Genomic DNA, 22,814 nt, shown 5'->3' on the forward strand with positions numbered 1-22,814 from the left:
TCCCACGCCCGGGTTCCCGGGTTCGATTCCCGGCGGGGTCAGGGATTTTCTCTGCCTCGTGATGGCTGGGTGTTGTGTGCTGTCCTTAGGTTAATTAGGTTTAAGTAGTTCTAAGTTCTAGGGGACTGATGACCATAGATGTTAAGTCCCATAGTGCTCAGAGCCATTTTTTTTTTGAAGGACACAATAACATGAACTTTAAAAACATTCGAGTACTTTCGTAGACAGCTCTTCCACTTGATAAATTTAAACACAATGTAAATGCAGGAATGTGTATTTTTAATATAAACATAAATAACTCATGTAAACGGTAGGAAGCGACCGTTCACACACATTGCTCACGGGATGTATGCTACTCATGATCTCACCACAAAAATCACACTGGATATTCATATTAAAATATATTTCTTTTTTATGTACAAGGCAGTGAGATACGACCACACAGAAAGGTAAACAGCAGAAAAACACTGGAGTGGCCCATACTTAGATAAAGAAGGTGTAAAGAGAACATTTGTTGCATTCCTATAAATGGTTAGAGGTTACTTCAGACGTTGATTACCGGCATCCGTCAACAGGTAATATAATGGATACTATTATTTATTAATTGTGTCATTTTTTTAGATACACGGCAGCAGTGAGATACGAACTTACATTAGGCGAACAATAGAAAAAATAGTCGAAAAGAGCATACCTATACAGGTTTGGTGTCACCAGATGGTCTACCGAAGAAGATAGAAGTGGATACGACATTACATTAAGCTAAACAATAGAATAGAAAAAAGGGTGGAAAAAAGAATGCGAATAAAGGTTTGCTGTCATAAGATACTATGATGAAGAAAATGAAAGAAGGATCTTTGTCTAGAGGAAGAGGATATGCATTATTTTTGTAAAATGTTTGGAATTTTACACTGCATAGCTATATATCTGTAGCATTTCTAAGCAATCACGGAATATGCGAATAACTTAGCAACACAAAACTGTTAAGGCTTTCGTGGCCACTTGTTAACAAACTACTTGTTGGCTTCTGTCTCGGTCTCTTCGGCTGACATTTGTTCGATGATTTTTTTCTGCCACGCGGGGTAGCCGCGCGGTCTGAGGCTCCCCCATTGGAGCTTCGAGTGCTCCCTCGGGCGTGGGTGTGTATGTTGTCCATAGCGTAAGTTAGTTTATGTTAGATTAAGTAGCGTATAAGCTTAGGGACCGATGAAAATATTCAAATGTGTGTGAAATCTTATGGGACTTAACTGCTAAGGTCATCAGTCCCTAAGCTTACACACTACTTAACCTAAATTATCCTAAGGACTAACACACACACCCATGCGCGAGGGAGGACTCGAACCTCTGCCGGGACCAGCCGCACTGTGCATGAGGGGACCGATGACCTAAGCAGTTTGGTCCCATGAGATCTTACCACAAATTTACCAAAAAAAAAAAAATGGTTCAAATGGCTCAGAGCACTACGGGACTTAACATCTGATGTCATCAGTCCTCTAGAACTTAGAACTACTTAAACCTAACTAACCTAAGGACATCACACACATCCATGTCCGAGGCAGGATTCGAACCTGCGACCGTAGCGCAAATTTTCAAATTTTTTTATGATTTTTCTGACGTTTCGCCAGTATGAGTGACTGGCGTTGTCAAAGCTTCACCCTCCAGTCCACCACCAGCAATGGTTGGTGAAGCTTTGACAATGCCAATCATTCGTGCTAGCGAAACGTCAGAACAGTCATCAAACAGACGTCGGCCGAAGAACCCGAGACACAAGCCAACAGGTAGTTTGTCAACAAAGCAGCAATTTGATGTTTCTGACAAACACAAAGAAAAGACAGAAGTTGTACAAAGCATCAGATGAATGTCACAACACCAATAGAGGATGGAATATCAAATCATTTGGAACTGAGCATGACACTTTCTCACAGCACTTACACTGCGTCTAATGAGTTGCAAAAGAGAAGATTAGCGGACACAATTCACGAAAACAACAAAACGAACTTCGAGCAGAAGTGCGAAGGGAGGGATGAGAGATCGGGAACGACTTGTATTGCGACGACACCGAGGAAATTTACGTAGAAGTCGGTGCGCCGGGGTGCCGGACGAAGCACTCTCGGCGCTGCTGAGCGGCGCCCTCGGCACTTACACCAGAGGCGCGGAGTGTCTGCGGCGGATGTGGGGCGGCGCGCTGCTTGCCGGCGTGTTCCGTGCTGGCTGCCTGGCTGCGTGACGTGGCAGAAGCGGCGCCCACCAGCCTTGGCCCTCGACTGACGCGCCGCGTTCCCAGACAGCACAGAGGGCCGCAGCCAGGCAGCCGGCAGCGGCGGTGGCGGGGGGCGACAGGCGGCGGCGGCGGCGGCGGCGGCGGAGCCCGCGAACAGCCGCGGCGCCCACAGGCCACACTTGCATCAACGCCCGCCTCGTCCATCCAGACCACACTGGTGACCGATGCGTTACAAGCTGCCTCCAAGCCATTTGGATCGAAATTACGGTCCACTCACAAGGGGAGGCCACGACGTTTGGAACGCGGATTTACTGCAAACTTCGTACACTCGTAGCACTCCGTGAGGAGTTCCCCACAGTTGTTTAATGAACAAAGTAAGAGCATATGGACTATCAGACCAATTGTATGATTGGATTGAAGAGTTCCTGGATAACAGAACGCAGCATGGCATTCTCAATGGAGAGAAGTCTTCCGAACTAAGAGTGATTTCAGGTGTGCCGCACGGGAGTGTCATAGGACCGTTGCTATTCACAATATACATAAATGACCTTGTGGATAACATCGGAAGTTCACCGAGGCTTTTTGCGGATGATGCTGTGGTATATCGAGAGGTTGTAACATTGGAAAATTGTACTGAAATGCAGGAGGATCTGCAGCGAATTGACGCATGGTGCAGGGAATGGCAATTGAATCTCAATGTAGACAAGTGTAATTTGCTGCGAATACATAGAAAGAAAGATCCCATATCATTTAGCTACAATATAGCAGGTCAGCAACTGGAAGCAGTTAATTCCATAAATTATCTGGGAGCACGCATTAGGAGTGATTTAAAATGGAATGACCATATAAAGTTGATCGTCGGTAAAGCAGATGCCAGACTGAGATTCATTGGAAGAATCCTAAGGAAATGCAATCCGAAAACAAACGAAGTAGGTTACAGTACGCTTGTTCGCCCACTGCTTGAATACTGCTCAGCAGTGTGGGATCCGTACCAGATACGGTTGATAGAAGAGATAGAGAAGATCATACGGAGAGCAGTGCGCTCCGTTACAGGATCATTTAATAATCGCGAAAGCGTTTCGGAGATGATAGATAAACTCCAGTGGAAGAATCTGCAGGAGAGACGCTCAGTAGCTCGGTACGGGCTTTTGTTGAAGTTTCGAGATCACACCTTCACCGAGGAGTCAAGCAGTATATTGATCCCTCCTACGTATATCTCGCGAAGAGACCATGAGGATAAAATCAGAGAGATTAGAGCCCACACAGAGGCATACCGACAATCCTTCCTTCCACGAACAATACGAGACTGGAATAGAAGGGAGAACCGATAGAGGTACTCAAGGTACCCTCCCCCACACACCGTCAGGTGGCTTGCGGAGTATGGATGTAGATGTAGACAACAAAATGTGTAAGCAGTAGCGCCTACTTCTCAAGCGTTATTGAGAAAATTGCAAGATAATTTCGGTCGTCAAATACAGGGCTATTACAAATGATTGAAGCGATTTCATAAATTCACTGTAGCTCCATTCATTGACATATGGTCACGACACACTACAGATACGTAGAAAAACTCATAAAGTTTTGTTCGGCTGAAGCCGCACTTCAGGTTTCTGCCGCCAGAGCGCTCGAGAGCGCAGTGAGACAAAATGGCGACAGGAGCCGAGAAAGCGTAGGTCGTGCTTGAAATGCACTCACATCAGTCAGTCATAACAGTGCAACGACATTTCAGAGCGAAGTTCAACAGAGATCCACCAACTGCTAACTCCATTCGGCGATGGTATGCGCAGTTTAAAGCTTCTGGATGCCTCTGTAAGGGGAAATCAACGGGTCGGCCTGCAGTGAGCGAAGAAACGGTTGAACGCGTGCGGGCAAGTTTCACGCGTAGCCGGCGGAAGTCGACGAATAAAGCAAGCAGGGAGCTAAACGTACCACAGCCGACGGTTTGGAAAATCTTACGGAAAAGGCTAAAGCAGAAGCCTTACCGTTTACAATTGCTACAAGCCCTGACACCCGATGACAAAGCCAAACGCTTTGAATTTTCGGCGCGGTTGCAACAGCTCATGGAAGAGGATGCGTTCAGTGCGAAACTTGTTTTCAGTGATGAAGTAACATTTTTTCTTAATGGTGAAGTGAACGGACACAATGTGCGAATCTGGGCGGTAGAGAATCCTCACGCATTCGTGCAGCAAATTCCCAATTCACCAAAAGTTAACGTGTTTTGTGCAATCTAACGGTTTAAAGTTTACGGCCCCTTTTTCTTCTGAGAAAAAAACGTTACGGGACGCATGTATCTGGATATGCTGGAAAATTAGCTCATGCCACAACTGGAGACCGACAGCGCCGACTTCATCTTTCAACAGGATGGTGCTCCACCGCTCTTCCATCATGATGTTCGGCATTTCTTAAACAGGAGAATGGAAAACCGATGGATCGGCCGTGGTGGAGATCATGATCAGCAATTCATGTCATGGCCTCCACGCTCTCCCGACTTAACCCCATGCGATTTCTTTCTGTGGGGTTATGTGAAAGATTCAGCGTTTAAATCTCCTCTGCCAAGAAACGTGCCAGAACTGCGAGCTCGCATCAACGATGCTTTCGAACTCAGTGATGGGGACGTGCTGCGCCGAGTGTGGGAGGAACTTGATTATTGGCTTGATGTCCGCCGAATCACTAAAGGGGCACATATCGAACATTTGTGAATGCCTAAAAAAACTTTTTGAGTTTTTGTATGTGTGTGCAAAGCATTGTGAAAATATCTCAAATAATAAAGTTATTGTAGAGCTGTGAAATCGCTTCAATCATTTGTAATAACCCTGTATATACCCGTGCGTGGCCATTTTTACCATGAAGCTGCGGCAGCCGAGTGGTTAGCGTTCAAATCCCGTAATCGCTGGATCAATGAATCGAGTCCCGTTCGTCAGTTTTATTTTATTTTCAACACAGTCATTTTCTTTACTATTTATATTGCAATTGATATAATGGGAAAAATACGTGTAATCGGATGAACTTTTATTAAATTTACAATGTTATTTGGCTGTCTACAAATTTTTATTGTCACAAATAATAAAATATTCATAACTATCGACTATTAAACGACCAAACTCATAAAGTGATACTGAAAATGTATGCTTGGCCGTGACTTGAGAAATCCCTTATATCTGGAACGAGCCCGAAACTACCTGTTACCTGCAAGTTTTGACCGGCACACGCGGCTTTCGAAAGAGGTACAATTAATCGTCGCTTTCGACATAACAAGTTACAGGATGGTATTTTTCGTCAAAACATGGAAAACATCAAGTTTTGAATATTATATTATTTGTGACAGCAAAAATTTGTAGACTGCCAAATAACATTTGCAAATTTAATAAAAGTTCATCCGATTACAGGTCTTTTCCCATTATATCAATTGTAATATAAATAGTAAAGAAAATGACTGTGTTGAAAATAAAATAAAACTGACGAACGGGACTCGATTCATTGATCCAGCGATTACAGGGTTTGGACGCTAACCACTCGTCTGCCGCAGCTTCATGGTAAAAATGGCCACGCACGGGTATATATCTGGCGACCGAAATTATCTTGCGATTTTCTCAATAACGTTTGAGGAGTTCGCGCTACTGCTTACACATTTTGTTGTCCTCATGGAGTACTACGAGTGTACGAAGTTAGCTGTAAGTCCGCGTTCCAAACGTCGTGGCGTCCCCTTGTCAGATTAAGCTTTCCCATCACAGACACATCTAGAAAACGCGACTGTGTATTAATCTACACAAAATACCCTCTTTGATCAAAAGTATCCGGATACCTGGCTGAAAATGACTTACAAGTTAATGGTGCCTTCCATCGGCAATGCTGGAATTCAATATGGTGCTGGCCGACCCTTAAGCCTTGATGTCAGCTTACATTCTCACAGGCATACGTTCAATCATGTGCTGGAAGGCTTCTTGGGCAATGGCAGCCCATTTTTCACGGAGTGCTGCACTGAGGAGGGGTATCGATGTCGGTCGGTGAGGCCTGGCACGAAGTCGGCAGTCCAAAAGATCCCAAAGGTGCTCTATAGGATTCAGGTCAGTACTCTGTGCCGGCCAGTCCATTACAGGGATGTTATTGTCGTGTAACCACTTCGCCACAGGCCGTGCATTATGAACAGGTGCTCGGTCATGTTGAAAGATGCAATCGCCATCCCAGAATTGCTCTTCAACAGTGGGAAGCGAGAAGGTGTTTAAAACATCAATGTAGGCCTGTGCTGTGATAGTGCCACGCAAAACATCAAGGGGTGCACGCCCCCAAATTTTACTATTGGCACAACACAAGCTGGCAGATGAGGTTCACCGGGCATTCGCAATACCCACACCTTGCCATCGGATCGCCACATTGTGTACCGTGCTTCTTCACTCCACAAAACGTTTTCCCACTGTTCTTTCGTCCAGTGTTTACGCTCCTTACACCAAGCGAGGCGTCATTTGTCATTTACCGGCGTCACGTGTGGCTTATGAGCAGCCGCTCGACAATGAAATCCAAGTTTTCTCACCTCCCGCCTACCTGTCATAGTACTTGCAGTGGATCCTGACGCAGTTTAGAATTCCTGTGTGATGATCTGGATAGACGTCTGTCTATTGCAGATTACGACCCTCTTCAGCTGTCGGCGGTCTCTGTCAGTCAACAGAAGAGGTCGGCTTGTACGCTTTTGTCCTGTTATGTGTCCCTTCACGCTTCCATTTCACTATCACATTGGAGACAGTGGGCCTAGAGATGTGTAGGAGTGTGGCAATCTCGCATACAGACGTCTGACACAAGTGACACCCAATCACCTTACCACGTTCGAAGTGAATTCCGTGGAGCTCCCCATTCTGCTTTCTCTTGATGTCTAATGACTACTGAGGTCGCTGATATGGAGTACCTGGCAGTAGGTGCAGCACAATGCACCTAATATGAAAAACGTATGTTTTTGGAGGTGTCCAGAATCTTTTGATCACATAGTGTAAAAATTAATTGCCTTATGTATGAAAGATCATCACCTGAGAACGGCTGATCATCACTTGAGAACGGTTTGGGCGAAATGGTTGATATTTTTTGTTGTGTTCGTTGTAGTCAAGACAAGGTTTGTACGAAAGAAAATTTTTGGGAAAACCACCTGTAAAGTCAGAACTTAAATCAATTGTGAAACAGCTCGACGGATCTGCTTGATATTTTCCCCTTTGTGTTCGTAATTGTGGTAGTAATGGTATTTTTGGTATTAAAAAGAAAAAAAGTCGCGTTCAGTTTGGCAGGTTTCTGTCCTACGTTTTCATAGCAAAAAATCAATTTGACAGTTTTACGTATATAAAAAGGGGAACTGTTGTTACCAAAAATATCGAAAAGATCTTGACGGATTTGCTTCAAATTTTTTCACGATGCTCTACTGAACATTCAGGCGGATACTGACAGAGAGGGGAGGGAGGAGATGGACAGACAGAGGGGAAGGAGGCTATGCACACAGAGATGGGAGAGTAGGACATGTACGGAGAGAAACCAATTCATGGTCAAAGAAGTCAGACCGGTTCACCAAGACGACCAAGATTTCCAGGATAAAGGGCATAATTGAAGACGCCCGTCTCTCCTAAAAGATGTACTCCAACTTCACCAAAGTGAGACTGGGGTTCGGTGATGAAGGACATGAAACTTATAGCTGAAGAGCACGCTGTAAATTCGATAGAGTTCCTGCAGAAAGCGAGAGATAAGTGTTGATTATTATTTTGTATCTGTAGCCAGTAACGCTTTTTATATCCTGTTGTAAGTTTGTATCATATTATGAACTTATTTAAGTGTGAGTTAAAAACAAAATTAAAAATTTTTCTCTCCATTCGCCTGATGTACAAGAGTTTTCAGAATAGCAATTTCCGTTGCATTATTTTCTTTGATACTGTGTTCCTCTGCCGCATTTTAAAACAACAAATAACCGTCGGTGCCGTGGTGTTCTTAATACAGGCAATGAGCATCTTCATTTCTCTCCTGTCTCCATCAGTATGTTTAATTTTTTGCACTATCTTAATTAGTGAAGTATTCTTGAATTCTGTAATCTTTCGTAACAGATATGCTCCTGACATATATGCCAACGGATGGACGTGCTGAGCTGGTAGCGACAATTGCTCCCATCATTAAATCTACGAAGCACGATATGCCTGTGGCTAAAAACAACATCACAACTACCATTTACACACTGGCAATGCAGAACTCTCAGAAAGATGTTGTTTTACAAGGGACAGGAAAAGACACCGTTATAGCGTTCCTAATAAATCATAAAATAATTTGGTGTCCATATCACGGTGTTAGTCTTATTTTGTCCTCTCCTTGGCAAAGCACAATGGCTACCCAGTAATGGGTGGTTTAACCAATGTTCGTTTAAGATTTTACCTGGATGGCTTTTCATCTGCAGGGTGAGAATTATTGAACTATATGAAATAAAATCGTCATAACTTCTGAACGATTTGCGTTGGACGTTCAAACTGCACGGTTGGCCGCGGGGTATGATGGGAATTAGTATGCGCATGCGCACGCGCCTTATTGTTGTTGGACATTTGCACCTGAAAATGTCACGGTACAGGGTGCCAGAGCGTAGAGTGCTTGTGAAAGCCTACTATGCGAGTTACAACAGGTCTACTACGGAGTAAAGGAAGCTTGCGACCGAGTTCAAGCTGCAGAAAACCGGTCCAAGTGTGTTAACAATCAAGAACTTGATTCGCAAGTTAGAGAGAACAGATAGTGTTTGTCATGATAGTGTTGGCAGTGTCAGTCATCCAAAAAGGATGAAAACGCCTCAAAACATCCAGAAGATGGGCGCTGTGTTTCAAACCAGCCCCAGGAAATCGATTAAACGAGTTGCACAACAGGTGGGAATCAACCGCGAGACACTGCGACAAGTTGTTGTTGAAGACCTGCATATGATGTGAATACGATTTGGTCTAGCGACGAAGCGCACTTTCATTTGGATGGGTTCGTCAATAAACAAAATTGGCGTGTTTGGAAGTACTGAGACTCCGCATTTCGCGATCGTGAAGTCTCTTCACCCTCAACCGGTGACGGTGTTCCGAGCAATGTCCAGTCTCAGAATAATCGGTGCGATTTTCCTTGATGGCACGGTGCCTACCGAACGATACGCGAAGGTTTTGGAAGATTTCATCCCCATTATCCAAAGTGACCCTGATTTCGACAAGATGTGGTTCATGCAAGACGGCACTCGACCCCATGGAAGCTGGAGAGTGTTTGATGTCCTGGAGGAGCACTTTGTGGACCGCATTCTGGCACTGGGGTACCCAGAGGCCACTGGCGTGGGCCTCGATTGGCCGCCATATTCTCCGGATCCAAACACATGCGACTCGTTTTTGTGAGGCTATATTAAAGACAAGTGTACAGCAATAACCACAAAACCATTGCTGATATGAAAACAGCCATTCAGGAGGTCGTCGACACTTCAGCGGGTCACGCAGAATTTTGCTATTCGTCTGCGCCACATTATCGCCAACAATGGCAGACATATCGAACATGTCATAACCTAAATCCGAACATCTGTGGTAACGTTTACATGTTGAATAAAGAGTGTGCACGCCGTAGTTTTTAACTAATTTACGTTTTTTTATAGTTCAATAATTTTCACCCTGTACACACAACATACACTTGACACCTCATGAATAGAAACTGACGGAAACTTCAAACGCCTGCAGACGACTTGGAATGAGATGGAGTGGAGGGGGCAAGGAGGTGCAAATTACTTGGAAATTCTTTTCCGTTTGCAACTTACGTGGTAGAGATGGAGTGGCAAAAGCAGACAATAATTTTAGAGTTTTCCAAGCCCCTTCCAGTTAAAGAAGTGCTGTATTTTACAGGGATATCTCGGGGCTGTCCCACTGACTTTGCAGCACTGGTACACATCCCGGTCTCGTGGTAGAACTGCGGCCTTAAGACGACCATGGCGGCTGAAAATCACTTCTCTGCGAGGCAGAAATTGCTGCAATACGTCATTGCTTGTTCACTCCTGCGAGTTTCTGAATGCATAGCGTGTACACTTGTCAAACTGTATATGACAGAGGACACTGTCCAGTTCAACGCAGGAAGACTTCCGGTTCTGCGTGTATGGAGTGGTGGGAGCTGGGTGGAAAATTTGTTTTTCCAGAAAACATTTTAATTACGCGCCGACTGGCACCTCGGTTCTGATGAAACGTACTGGTATCTTGAATCAAAACGGGTTTTCTGCAGCTGGGTAACCATTTTTTGCCATTAATTCAGCTTCGTGGTGAATATCGCAGTACTGTTTGCCAGGTTTTCTGAAATGACAGTTTTAGTGGCGCGGTATGAGGAACATACAAAGAAAACCGCACATCTGGACTGAATCGCAAAGGCATCGAATTTGAACCACAATGAAAATATCTGTGGCCGCCTGGAGGAAGGCATCAAACGTCATGAAGGCATGCACACAACTGCGACGGCTAGAATGGTTGCTGTAGCTGGAGTTGTTGAACATAGATCTTGCAGTCAAAACAAAAGGAACTGTGAATAACGCATTTCGAAGAACTATGCAACGGCTCTCTGAAAATGTACATTACTTAAACTCTGAAACAAAGTCAATCGTAATTTATTAATTTCTGGCTAACAAATAACACCAAGTAGAAAAGTGCTTCATTGGAAGTTAGTATAAAGGATACAATGATTCAGAAACTTGATTGTACATGACGAGGATGTGTACCGAAAGAAGTACGTAACTAAGCTTCTCTAGCAATAAAGTTCAGGTACTTGCGCACTATACGTTAATGCTAAGCATGGAAGCATACAAATCTATTTGTCTGAACCGTAGAAATAAACAAATAAACCGATTCTGTACTCCAACTGACAACTGTGAGTGAGATGTAGAAACTATACTAAAAACCTGGAGTAGATATCATCTAACGTTAAGTTTAAGATCTGCGTTTTCTTGGTTGTAAATGTTCAAAAATGTTCAAATGTGTGTGAAATCTTTTTTGTTTTTTGACAAACACACACACCCATGCCCGAGGGAGGACTCGAACCTTCGCCGGGACCAGCCGCACAGTCCATGACTGCAGCGCCTGAGACCGCTCGGCTAATCCCGTGCGGCGGTTGTAAATGTATTTTCTTATTGGTTGAAGAGCAAGTGTTAGAACAATAGATGGGGGGTGCCGCGCGCATCTGCACTTTTGAACTTCGGTTTTAGAGGATTTTTCGCAGCGCATTCAGCCAGAGGGCTTCGATGCCAGCGTCTCTCGTGCCAAGCTGGAGGCACGGAGCGTAACAGACAACCGTGATTTGGTTTGTGACCAGCAGCAAAGGCGGAGTCAGCTGGAATCTGGTCTGCTGTGGAGCCGTCAGTCTATGGAGCCGAGCTGTTGTGGACATCATTTCCCTGTGACCTAAGAAGACGACAACCACAGCCACAGGTTAGAATGGTTTTGTTATTACTGTACATACGAAGCACTAGTAGTAGCTCTGATTTCCCTTATTTTATCGTGCTGATCGTTCTTCTCTATGTAGGTCGGTGTCAACAAAATACTTTCGCATTCGGAGGAGAAAAATGGTGATTGGAATATCGTGAGAAGATTCTGTCGCAACGAAAAACGCCTTTCTTTTAATGATGTCCAGCCCAAATCCTGTATCATTTCTGTGATACTCTCTCCCACATTTCGCCATAATACAAAGCGTGCTGCCTTTCTTTAAACTTTTTCGATGTACTCCATCAGTCCTATCTGGTAAGGATCCCACATCGCGCAGCAGTATTCTAAAAAGAGGACGGACAAGTGTATTGTAGGCAGTCTCCTTAGTAGGTCTGTTACATTTTCTAAGTGTTCTGACAGTAAAACGGTCTTTTGTTAGTCTTCCCCAGAACATTTTCTATGTTTCCCTTCCAATTTAAGTTGCTCGTAATTGTAATACCTAGGTATTTAGTTGGATTTACGGCTTTTAGATTAGACTGATCTATCGCGTAACCGAAGTTTAACGAATTCCTTTTAGCACTCATGTGGATGACCTCACACTTTTCGTTATTTGGGGTCAACTGCCGATTTTCGCACCATTCAGATACCTTTTCTAAATCGTTTTGCAGTTTGTTTTGATCTTCTGATGACTTTATTAGTCGATAAACGACAGCGTCATCTGCAAACAAGCTAAGACGGCTGCTCAGATTGTCTCCCAAATCGTTTATATAGTTAAGAAACAGCAAAGGGCCTATAACACTACCTTGGCGAACACCGAAAATCACTTCTGTTTTACTCGATGACTTTGCGTCGGTTTCTACGAACTTTGACCTCTCTGACAGGAAATCACAAATCCAGTCACATAACTGAGACGATATTCCATAAGCACGTAATTTCACTACGAGCCGCTTGTGTGGTACAGTGTCAAAAGCCTTCCGGGAATCCAGAAATCCGAAATCGATCTGAAATCTCTTGTCAATAGCACTCAACACTTCATGTGAATAAAGAGTTAGTTGTGTTTCACAGGAACGATGTTTACTAAACCCATGTTGACTGTGTGTCAACAGACAGTTTTCTTCGAGGTAATTCATAATGTTCGAACACAACATACGTTCCAAAATCCTGCTGCATATCGACGTTAACGATATGGGCCTGTAATTTAGTGGATTACTCCTACTACCTCTCTTGAATATTGGTGTGACCTGTGCAGCTTTCCAGTCTTTGGGTACCGATCTTTCGTCGAGCGAACGGTTGTATATGATTGTTAAGTATGGAGCTAATGCACCAGCATACTGATTAGTATACAGTCTGGACCAGACGACTTGCTTATATTAAGTGATTTAAGTTGCTTCACTACTCTGAGGATATTTACTTCTACGTTACTCATGTTGGCAGCTGTTCTAGATTCGAATACTGGAATATTTACTTCGTCTTCTTTTGTGAAGGCATTTCGGAAGCCTGTGTTTAGTAACTCTGCTTTGGCAGCACTGTCTTCGATAGTATCTCCATTGCTATCGCGCAGAGAAGGCATTGATTGTTTCTTGCCGCTAACATACTTCTCTTTGGATAAACATTCTAAATTAGGATTTTCTTATTGAAAATGTAGAGGGCAACAGTTTCTCTTGTGGCCAGAAAATACTCTTAGCATATATTTATATGCTAATACTTCCTCATTTTTAATCCCACCGTAGCTTGCATTTTTGACTAATTTTGTATCATCGTCTGCACTCTATATTTTCTTCTGCGCTCCCATTGTTACTAACATACATCCCACCTGTAGTTCTAGACAGCGTACGAGCTGCTGCAGCACACATCTTTATTTGTAATTGCAACAACTTGCATAACAACTGTAACATGTGGCGCATTGTTCAGAGCAACATTACACTCTGATAAGCCAAAACCTTAAGACCACTACCCACTGCGTCGTTAGATTCCGCCTGGTGGTGTTGCGTGCACCTCACGCGGTAGCAAAAGTATGTAAGTGGAGCAGGCACGGACGGGGGATCACCCTAGTGAAGATATGGGCTGCACATGGGGAAATACATTGAGATAAGCGACTTTGACAAAGGGCAGATTACTATTACGCAGGGCCTGTGAACGAATGTCTCGAAAACGGCGAAGCTGGCCGAATGTTCACATGCTACTGTCGTGAGCATCAACGGAAAGATGTAGAAGAACAGTGAAATTACCACTAGGCGCTAAACGGTTGGACGTCCACGACTCTTCACAGAACGTGGGGTTCGGAGGCTTGTCTGCTATTTAAAGGAGGATAGATGATCATCTGTGGCAGAGATGCCGAAAGAGCACAATGCAGGTGCACGCACAAGTGTTTCAGAGCACACCGTTCATCGTACGTTGTTGAACATGGAGCTCTACAGCAGATTCCTCCCCCCTTCCCCCCTCCTACGTGTTCAAATCAAAATTCAAATGGCTCCAAGCACTATGGGACTTAACATGTGAAGTCATCAGTCCCCTAGACTTAGAACTACTTAAACCTTACTAATCTAAGGACATCACACACATCCATGCCCGAGGCAGGATTCGAACCTGCGACCGTAGCAGCAGCGCGATTCCGGACTGAAGCGCCTAGAACCACTCGGCCACCGCGGCCGGCTCCTACGTGTTCACATGTTGACCCAACTACGTCGCCAATTACGATTGCAGTCGGCATGGGAGCATTTGGAATCGTCAGTCGAACAATGAAAATATGTTGGCTCTTCGGGTGAACCACAGTTTTGCTGCACTAGATCGCTGGTCATCTCCACAAACGCCGTCATCGAGATTAACAGCGCTCCACGGACGCAAGCTGGTGGGAGCAGTATTATGCTATGGAAGACATTCTCCTGCTCTTGCATTGGACCTGTGGTAGTAATCTAAGACACGCTGACAGCTGGAAACCACCTGCATCCCTTCATGCTTGATGTCTCCTCGGACCCAGAACTATACAAAAGTTTTTTGAGGAGCATTATAATGAATTCATGTTGATGTCTCGGCGACCAAATTCACCTGATCTAAATCCTATGGAACCCATCCGGATCGCTATCGGGCGCCATCACCGCGTGCGCAAATCAGCAGCCCGTTATTTAGGCGAATTACATGACCTGTGCGCAGATATCTAACGCTAAATATCTCCACAAACCTACCAAGAAACTGTCGGATTCCTGATACACAGAATCAGGGATGTATTTGGTTCCAAAGACGGATAAATAAACCATTAAACAGGTGGTCATTATGTTTTGGCTCATCAGTGTAGAGGTATGTGTGCTAAATGCTTCAAGTCTAGTGTGTTATAATTTCGTTGTCGGTGTTGCTTGTGTTTCTCAGATACTGCTAAGTAAACTCCGTCCGAACAGGCGCCGGCCGAGGTGGCCGAGCGGTTCTAGGCGCTACAGTCTATAACCGCGTGACCGCTACGGTCGCAGGTTCGAATCCTGCATCGGGCATGGATGTGTGTGATGTCCTTTGGTTAGGTAGGTTTAAGTAGGTCTAAGTCTAGGGGACTGATGAGAAGTCAAGTCCCATAGTGCTCAGAGCCATTTGAACCATTTGAACCGAACAGGCCTCGGAAGGTCCAACGGTACCGATCGACCGCCGTGTCGTCCTTACAAATAGGCGTCACTGCGCACACGGAGGGGAATGTGGTCAGCACCCCACTCTCCCGGCCGTTGTCAGTTTTCGTGAACGGAGTCGCTACTTCTCAGTGAAGTAGCTCCGCAGGTGGCAACGTCATTGGCCTCTCAAGTAATACTTTAGGCGAAAATGAAGAGCACGTCATTCTCTGCTGCCTGTCGACCTGAATGATTAAGGATATTTTTTAAGTCAATATCTTAATAACTGACGTTGGTCATGCTGTACAGGATTACGATTACTATTGCCAGTGAGTTGCTGGAGGTAACGCCCAACCTGGTGGGGACGGGACGAGGGGAAGTACCAGAGCCGAGATAGGCGTCCCAAGGACTTCTGAGTATCGACTACAGCCGCAGTACATTCTTACTGTGCGGAATGTCTCACCGCTAAAATAATAGTTCCACTCCTCCCACTACTTTTGCCGACTCTCTTTCCATGTACTATCTCTTGTTTCGAGTCGAAATACATGAGACAAACACAAAAGTTAACTCATTATCAAACGCTTTACGCAGCTACTATATCAATGAAACAAACTTCCTTATATTACTTTGCAACCGAAGGTAGTCTTTACCGCTTCAGTATTGAGCAGTAAATGCAACTACAGATAGACAAATACGATATCTGTGGCAGCGCTAAACGCCAGTAAAATTTTTATTAAGTTAGGATCGCTACTCATTGTAAAAATAAATCACATAAGCCGTTTAGGAACGTTATTGCCATCGGCAGATGTAGTATCAATATTCACTAAACATCATTATCGTATTTCACAGTGAAGTTAACTTACGTTTTGATAATATTGAATTCAAAACAGTTTTCTTTAAATTTGACGAAGCTTTTTTTGTGATTATCTATGTATCTGTCAATGGCGAAACAGCTAATGAGAATTTTTTATAATAATTAGCGATACTGACGCGATAAAAACTTTACTAGCGGTAAAGTTGGTCACTCTATCTTTCAGGTAATGGTATGTCAATATTTACGAAGTGCTAATTCCTCGTAGCAATACATACTAACGGACATTTTGTACACCACTCATAATCAGACAGGTAGGTGGCATATTTTGTCTTCTAAAGTGTCGAGACTATGAACTGATTTTTGCTAGTATTTCTCTTCATTCACATCAACAACGTTGCCGCTATGTAATACTGTTGAAGCGATTTCTTACTAGGTTTACTCTACTTTCTAGATACAATAAAAATGGCTCTGAGCACTATGCGACTTAACTTCTGAGGTCATCAGTCGCCTAGAACTTAGAACTACTTAAACCTAACTAACCTAAGGACATCACACACATCCATGCCCGAGGCAAGATTCGAACCTGCGACCGTAGCGGTCGTGCGGTTCCAGACTGTAGCGCCTTTAACCGCTCGGCCACTCCGGCCGGCTTCTCACTGTAAAGCACTACAGCATCGAGTGGAGGGTCTGAAACATCTTCAGTCCCTTTTCCTAAAAGCGTTTGACCTATTTCACACTACTGAAAGTGAGACAACTGAAACTTTACCTACAGGCAACACGAACATAGCTGAAGGGTATTGTTGAATGCCAAACGTGCAACAATTTGGCCTTCCTTTCGCTATTAGCCGACGAGAACAGAGCAGGGAACTGCAGACGTTCTATAGATGTTTTGTAGTGGAGGCGGAAACTTTGCAGCAAGGCCAGCTGGTTAAAAACGAGCCCAGAATGGAGATAACATGGCGTATTATTCAGAAGAAACTCTTTGTTGCTACAGGGTTTTCTAAAGTTTTTCTGTGTCATCTTTTTTCACTGCTCAATTCATATTGCTGTCCTACCAGTATACTCAAATTTCTGAACACCCACACACACAGACACACACACACACACACACACACCCACACACACACACACACACACACACACACTATGAACTAGGGTTAGGTTTTGAATACTGTACTACCTAGACGCTAACGAAATTTTTGATTTAATTACTGTATCTGACCGAAGATACTGGGGACGCAAAGAACGGTTGGGCCAAAGTTATTCCCCTCCACAAAGAGTCTGTAGAGCGAGACAGATGTTAAAATTCGGGGATGATCGGCTGGAGTACTGACAGAAGACTAGAAATATACGTGACGTTTATCGTGCCTCTTTCTAATACCACATGTTTGTCTAAGTAGAATGTAGGAACTCGCATAAAGGTTGCTTTCTATTTGAAATGTTTATTGCTTCTCTCATCACGTGTGTGGGTATGAAGAACCTAACGTGACCTTAGTTTGTCTTGTGTAACGGTAGATGACTTATTATTTGGGTAAAACCATATTAATCCACCCTTATATAACTACTGGCAACGGCCTTGCCGCAGTGGATACACCGGTTCCCGTGAGATCACCGAAGTTAAGCGCTGTCGGACGTGGTCGGCACTTGGATGGGTGACCATCCAGCCGCCATGCGCTGTTGCCATTTTTCGGGGTGCACTCAGCCTCGTGATGCCAATTGAGGAGCTACTCGACCGAATAGTAGCGGCTCCGATCAAAGAAAACCGTCATAACGACCGGGAGAGCGGTGTGCTGACCACACGCCCCTCCTATCCGCATCCTCAACTGGGGATGATACGGCGGTCGGATGGTCCCGATGGGCCACTTGTGGCCTGAAGACGGAGTGCTCCTCCTCCTATATAACTATTCTGTCTTTTGCTTGGGAAGATATAATGTGAGTTTGAGAGTCTCCCTAATGCTAAAGTGAATCTCTCTAAAACATCAGTAACTGTCTTACTTGTGCTTGAAATTCCTAGTCGGTTGGTTACTATTTTTAGACTTTATGTTTATTCTGTATATCTTGTAAGAAAACAAGGTAGGGCGATTTGGATTAAAATGTCACTGAAATATAATCCATTAAAGACATAGGATAAGATCAGTGTGGAAAGGATAGGAAATGGATTCGGCCGGTCTTTCTTAGGAAATTTACAGACATCTGAGTTAAATCATTTTCGGAGAAATAAACGAAAATTTAAATCTGGGTCATTTTAGGAGAAATAAACGGAAATTTAAATCTGGGTAGGCTGCCGTTCTTCCAGTCCAGTCATTTGCCTTAATACGTAGGAATCCCTTTCCAAAACCTTGATCGAAATCAGCAAAATTGAAGCTATTTTTAGCATCAACACCTAGTGCAAGTATTTATGTGTCTCTCTATGACAGTGTGAAGTCGATGAGTTGCTTGACATACCTCTCACGACGTGACCTTATGACTCTTCCTACTGTATCATGGGCAGTACATTGTTAGAGCCGTCGTTTTCACTACGGTGATTCATGTGAAAACATATCAGACGTGATTACGTCCGCACAACGAGAATTAGCATACTTTGAACGCAGACTGGTAGTTGGAGCTAGACGCATGGGACATTCCATACTGAAAATCGTTAGGGAATTCAATACTCAGAGGTCTACAGTGAGAAGAGTGTGCCTAAAACACGAAATTTCAGTCATTACCTCTCACCACGTACGACGCAATGACGCACGACCCTCACTGAACGACCGAGAGGAGGAAGTTCATGTAGAGTTGTCAGTCGTAACAGACAAGCTACTCTGCGTAAAATAATCGCAAAAATCAATGTGAGACGTACGACGAACCTATCCGTTAGGACAGTGTGGCGAAATTTGGTGTTAACGGGCTATGGCAGCAGACGACCGACGCGAGTGCCTTTGCTAACAGCACGACGCCGCCCGCAGCACCTCTCCTGGGCGTGAGAGTATTGCGGTTGGACCATGCACGACTGGAAAACAGTGTCCAGGTGAAACGAGTACCGATGTCAGTTAGTAAGAATTGATGGTAGGCTTCGAGTGTGACACAGACCCCACGAAGCCATGCACCATAGGACCATAGTTGCCAACAAGTCATTGAGCAAGCTGGTGGAGGATCCATAATGGTGTGGGCTGTGTTTACATGGAATGGACTGGGTGCTCTAGTCCAGCTGAACCGATCATTGACTGGAAATGGTAATGTTGGGCTTCTGGAAGACCATTTGCAGCCATTCATGGATTTCATGTTCCCAAAAACGAAGGAATTTTTATGCATCAGAACATTCTGGACAATTCCAGCTAATGAATTGACCAACCACATCGACCGATCTGATATCCGATCGAGCATTTAGGTGCCATGATAGAGAGTTCAGCTCGTGCACAACATCCTGTACCGGCTACGCTTTCACAATTATGGACGGCTATATAGACAGCATGGCCCGCCGGCCGAAGTGGCCGTGCGGTTAAAGGCGCTGCAGTCTGGAACAGCAAGACCGCTACGGTCGCAGGTTCGAATCCTGCCTCGGGCATGGATGTTTGTGATGTCCTTAGGTTAGTTAGGTTTAACTAGTTCTAAGTTCTAGGGGACTAATGACCTCAGCAGTTGAGTCCCATAGTGCTCAGAGCCTTTTGAACCATTTTTGAACGGCATGGCCCAATAATTCTACAGGGGACTTACAACAACTTATTGAGTCCATGCCACGTCGAAATACTGCACTGTGCCCGGCAAACGGAAGCCCGACACCATATTACGAACCATCCCATGACTTCTGTCACCTCAATGTATCGTGGTAAAAAAAAGTATTCAAACACCCTTATTTTTCCTGTGATATTTATTTGTGCTACATTTATCGTGAAATTGTACTTGATGTTGAAAGCTACTCAAAACTGTGAAGAGCTGCATAACAAGAGCAGCGGTCCGAAATGCTTCTTCTTAGTGTTTTAAGTAAGAAGAACAGATAAGTTTCTCAATACGTTTTGCAGTATTTCAATTTGCATTGCATTGTAGTTCAATCTTTGCACAGAAAAGTAGAAATATGTAAACTGCCAAATAATAATAATAAAAAATAAGGTGAAGGGGAGAAGGAAACAAACTTCACAGGTTGATGAGAGGGTATGTGATGTTGCAGAGATTACAAAATCGAGGGAAACTAATGAGGAACTTGGTAGTATGAGCCTCCTTATCAGTATGATGTTGCACCTCTTCTGGTCTGGGTGAACGCACTGATTCAGTTGGGAAGGGTCTCATAAGGCCGTCGTATGCTCGCCTGAAGCAAGCTGACTCACAGCTGTTGTAAGTGGTCCTCAGTATCATAGATAATGGGGCACTTGGGCGGAGTTGGTGACCGGTTTGGTTCTGCACATGTTCTTTTGTGGACAGATCTGCGAATTTTGCTGGCCATGCAAGTACCTCAACATCAAGTAGACCAGGCTCGTCCAAACTGTGCCCCTGGGGAGCCAGCGCCCGCGATCGCCCGCGGCCAGCGCCCCGGGCGAATTCGTGTGTTGTCGCAGTGGCCGAGCCGTGCTGCTTAGCTGGCCCTGCGGACCGCCCGAACGCCAGCCGAGAGATACATTTGTTCGCCCGTTTTCCCTTCGGGCAGAGGACGTCTCACAAGTGCTTCAACTAGAGCTGATTGACCTACAGTGCCATATCCGCCCGAAGGACCGCTTTCTTATGTGTAACTTCCTAAAACTAAGAACCGTTCATTCCTTGGCGATAAAAATTTGACCAATTCTTTGAGGTTAGCAGTCTCACTGAGTATTGTACCAAGCCTAGACAAAATCGTTTCCTCGAGAAAGAAAAACGTGTAAACTGTTAATTGTCTTCTTTAACAACGTCGACTGTAAGAACAAAAGAGCTTTATAAACTTAATTCTATTTTAATAAGTTTTCAAACTTTGTCAGTTAGAATTACTACGTACAAAACAGCAAACTAAGGATCCGATTTCTAAACTCTGAAAAGGGATGCAAAAAATTGTAGCACGAAGTATAACAAAAAATACTTACTTGTAACTACTAACAGTAAGAATGAGACCTTATATCCCTTACATAAAATTAACTCTAAAATAGAATATTTTGTTTACGTTAGATCTGACCGCGGGATAGTCCAGCGCAGAGCAGTGCTGTGCGGTCTCTCTCTCTCTCTCTCTCTCTCTCGCTCGCTCGCTCCTATGGCGACACTAGCGACACACGGTCGCGGACGGGGCGCTGTACTACACTGTCTTGCGCCCGCGGGGCGCAATTCTTGGATGAACCTGAAGTAGACAGTGCGTGGAGATACGTGCCACGTGTAGACGAGCTTTGTCCTGTTGAAAAATGGCACCACGATACTGTCAATAGAGAAGTAACGCATAACAATACAGGATGTATGCGAATATTGCTGGCCACGCGAGTACCTCAACATCACGTAGACAGTGCATGGAGATACGTGCCATGTGTAGACGAGCTTTGTCCTGTTGAAAAATGGCACCACGATACTGTCACCTGAGAGATAACGCATAACGACACAGGATGTCTGTGACGTACCATGTGCTGTCGGAGTTCCTTCAATCACTACCCGCTGTGACCTCAAGTCATACCCTATGGCATTCTACGCCATGAGGCCAACAGAAACACCGCTGTACCTCTCAAAAACGCTGACAGACTGGGAGCTCTCGCCAGGTTCTGCCATATTCGCCGACGATGGTCATCTGGGAGAGAGCAAAATCGTGATTCATCGCTGAGCACAATGGGGCACCAGTCGCCAGCACTCGTCCGCCCCCAGTAGCTGAATGGTCAGCATGATGGATTGTCAATCCTCTGGGCCCGGGTTCGATTCCGAGCTGGGTCGGGGAATTATCTCCACCCAGGGACTGGGTGTTGTGCTGTGCTCATCATCATCCTATCGTTCTCATCGACTGCAGGTCTCCCCAGTGGCGTCACATTGAAAGACCGGCACCCGGCGAATGGTCTGCCTGACAGAGGGCCCTAGCCATACGATTAAATAAATAAAAACGAGCAGTCTATGCTTCCCGGTCACGGCACCACTACAGACGCAGCCATTTGTTTTGTGGTGTTAACGCCACCAGTCAATGCATAGGACAGTCATTTCCTAGTCTGGCTGCTGTTCGTCTCCGATCAATTGCGCGGAATGACACGGAATGCTGCAGGGGGCCCATCAGTTGTTCTCGGTTGGCAGTTGCATATGTGAAGGGGTTTTGATGTGGTTGGTGCACAACATGGGTATCCTCCCTAGTTGTGGTCAGATATGGTCGACCAGTACCTTGATGGCGACTAAGTCTGCTCTCACGTTCCGTTTCCATGTAGTCCAACATCGGGCGAGTGTAACATCCGAATACTCCACATATCTGGATATTGCATGATTCGACCAGCTGATCAAATGCAGACCCACAATGAGGTCCACTTGAAACCTTGTCAGGTGCTGATAACGCTGTCTCACTCTAGTATGCTGCATATCCGTGATCTTTACGGTGATCACTCAACATCTTACGCTATTCACGCCCTGTATATGTCCTAATAGGCCTCGTAACAACACTAAACTTGAACAACACTCTTGCACTCTGCTGAGCATTCACAGCAGCTTCAATCATTTACATGCTCGCCGATTCTGCACACATGCACAAAATCTCACTATGTCTCCTGGCTGTTTGACTTTTTTGTCAGGAAGTGCACTTTCCTATCCGTATGATACTGAGGATTGCTTTTCAGAAGCTATGATCGTTGAAATCAGAATTACTTTTTAAAAACTATATATTCTCG

General features: G+C 44.7%; 1 protein-coding gene and 1 pseudogene across 2 annotated transcripts in view; one reads left to right on the plus strand and one right to left on the minus strand.

The window, feature by feature from the left end:
* The window catches only part of LOC124617622 (calcium release-activated calcium channel protein 1-like), a 538,600-nt gene that overhangs the window by 259,101 nt on the left and 256,685 nt on the right, over positions 1-22,814 (minus strand). Inside the window, exon 1 of one of the 2 annotated variants that reach the window (XM_047145283.1) lies at positions 2,141-2,250. The exons of the other annotated variant lie outside the window; for it this stretch is intronic. The gene's annotated coding sequence lies outside the window, so the exon portion shown is untranslated. Of the gene's footprint in view, positions 1-2,140; positions 2,251-22,814 lie in introns of those variants that run through there. 2 annotated transcript variants of the gene reach the window in all.
* On the plus strand, positions 17,602-17,718 carry LOC124561490 (annotated as a pseudogene).

The sequence above is a fragment of the Schistocerca americana genome, chromosome 1 (assembly GCF_021461395.2).
Source record: "Schistocerca americana isolate TAMUIC-IGC-003095 chromosome 1, iqSchAmer2.1, whole genome shotgun sequence".
NCBI classification, from domain to species: Eukaryota; Metazoa; Arthropoda; class Insecta; order Orthoptera; family Acrididae; genus Schistocerca; species Schistocerca americana.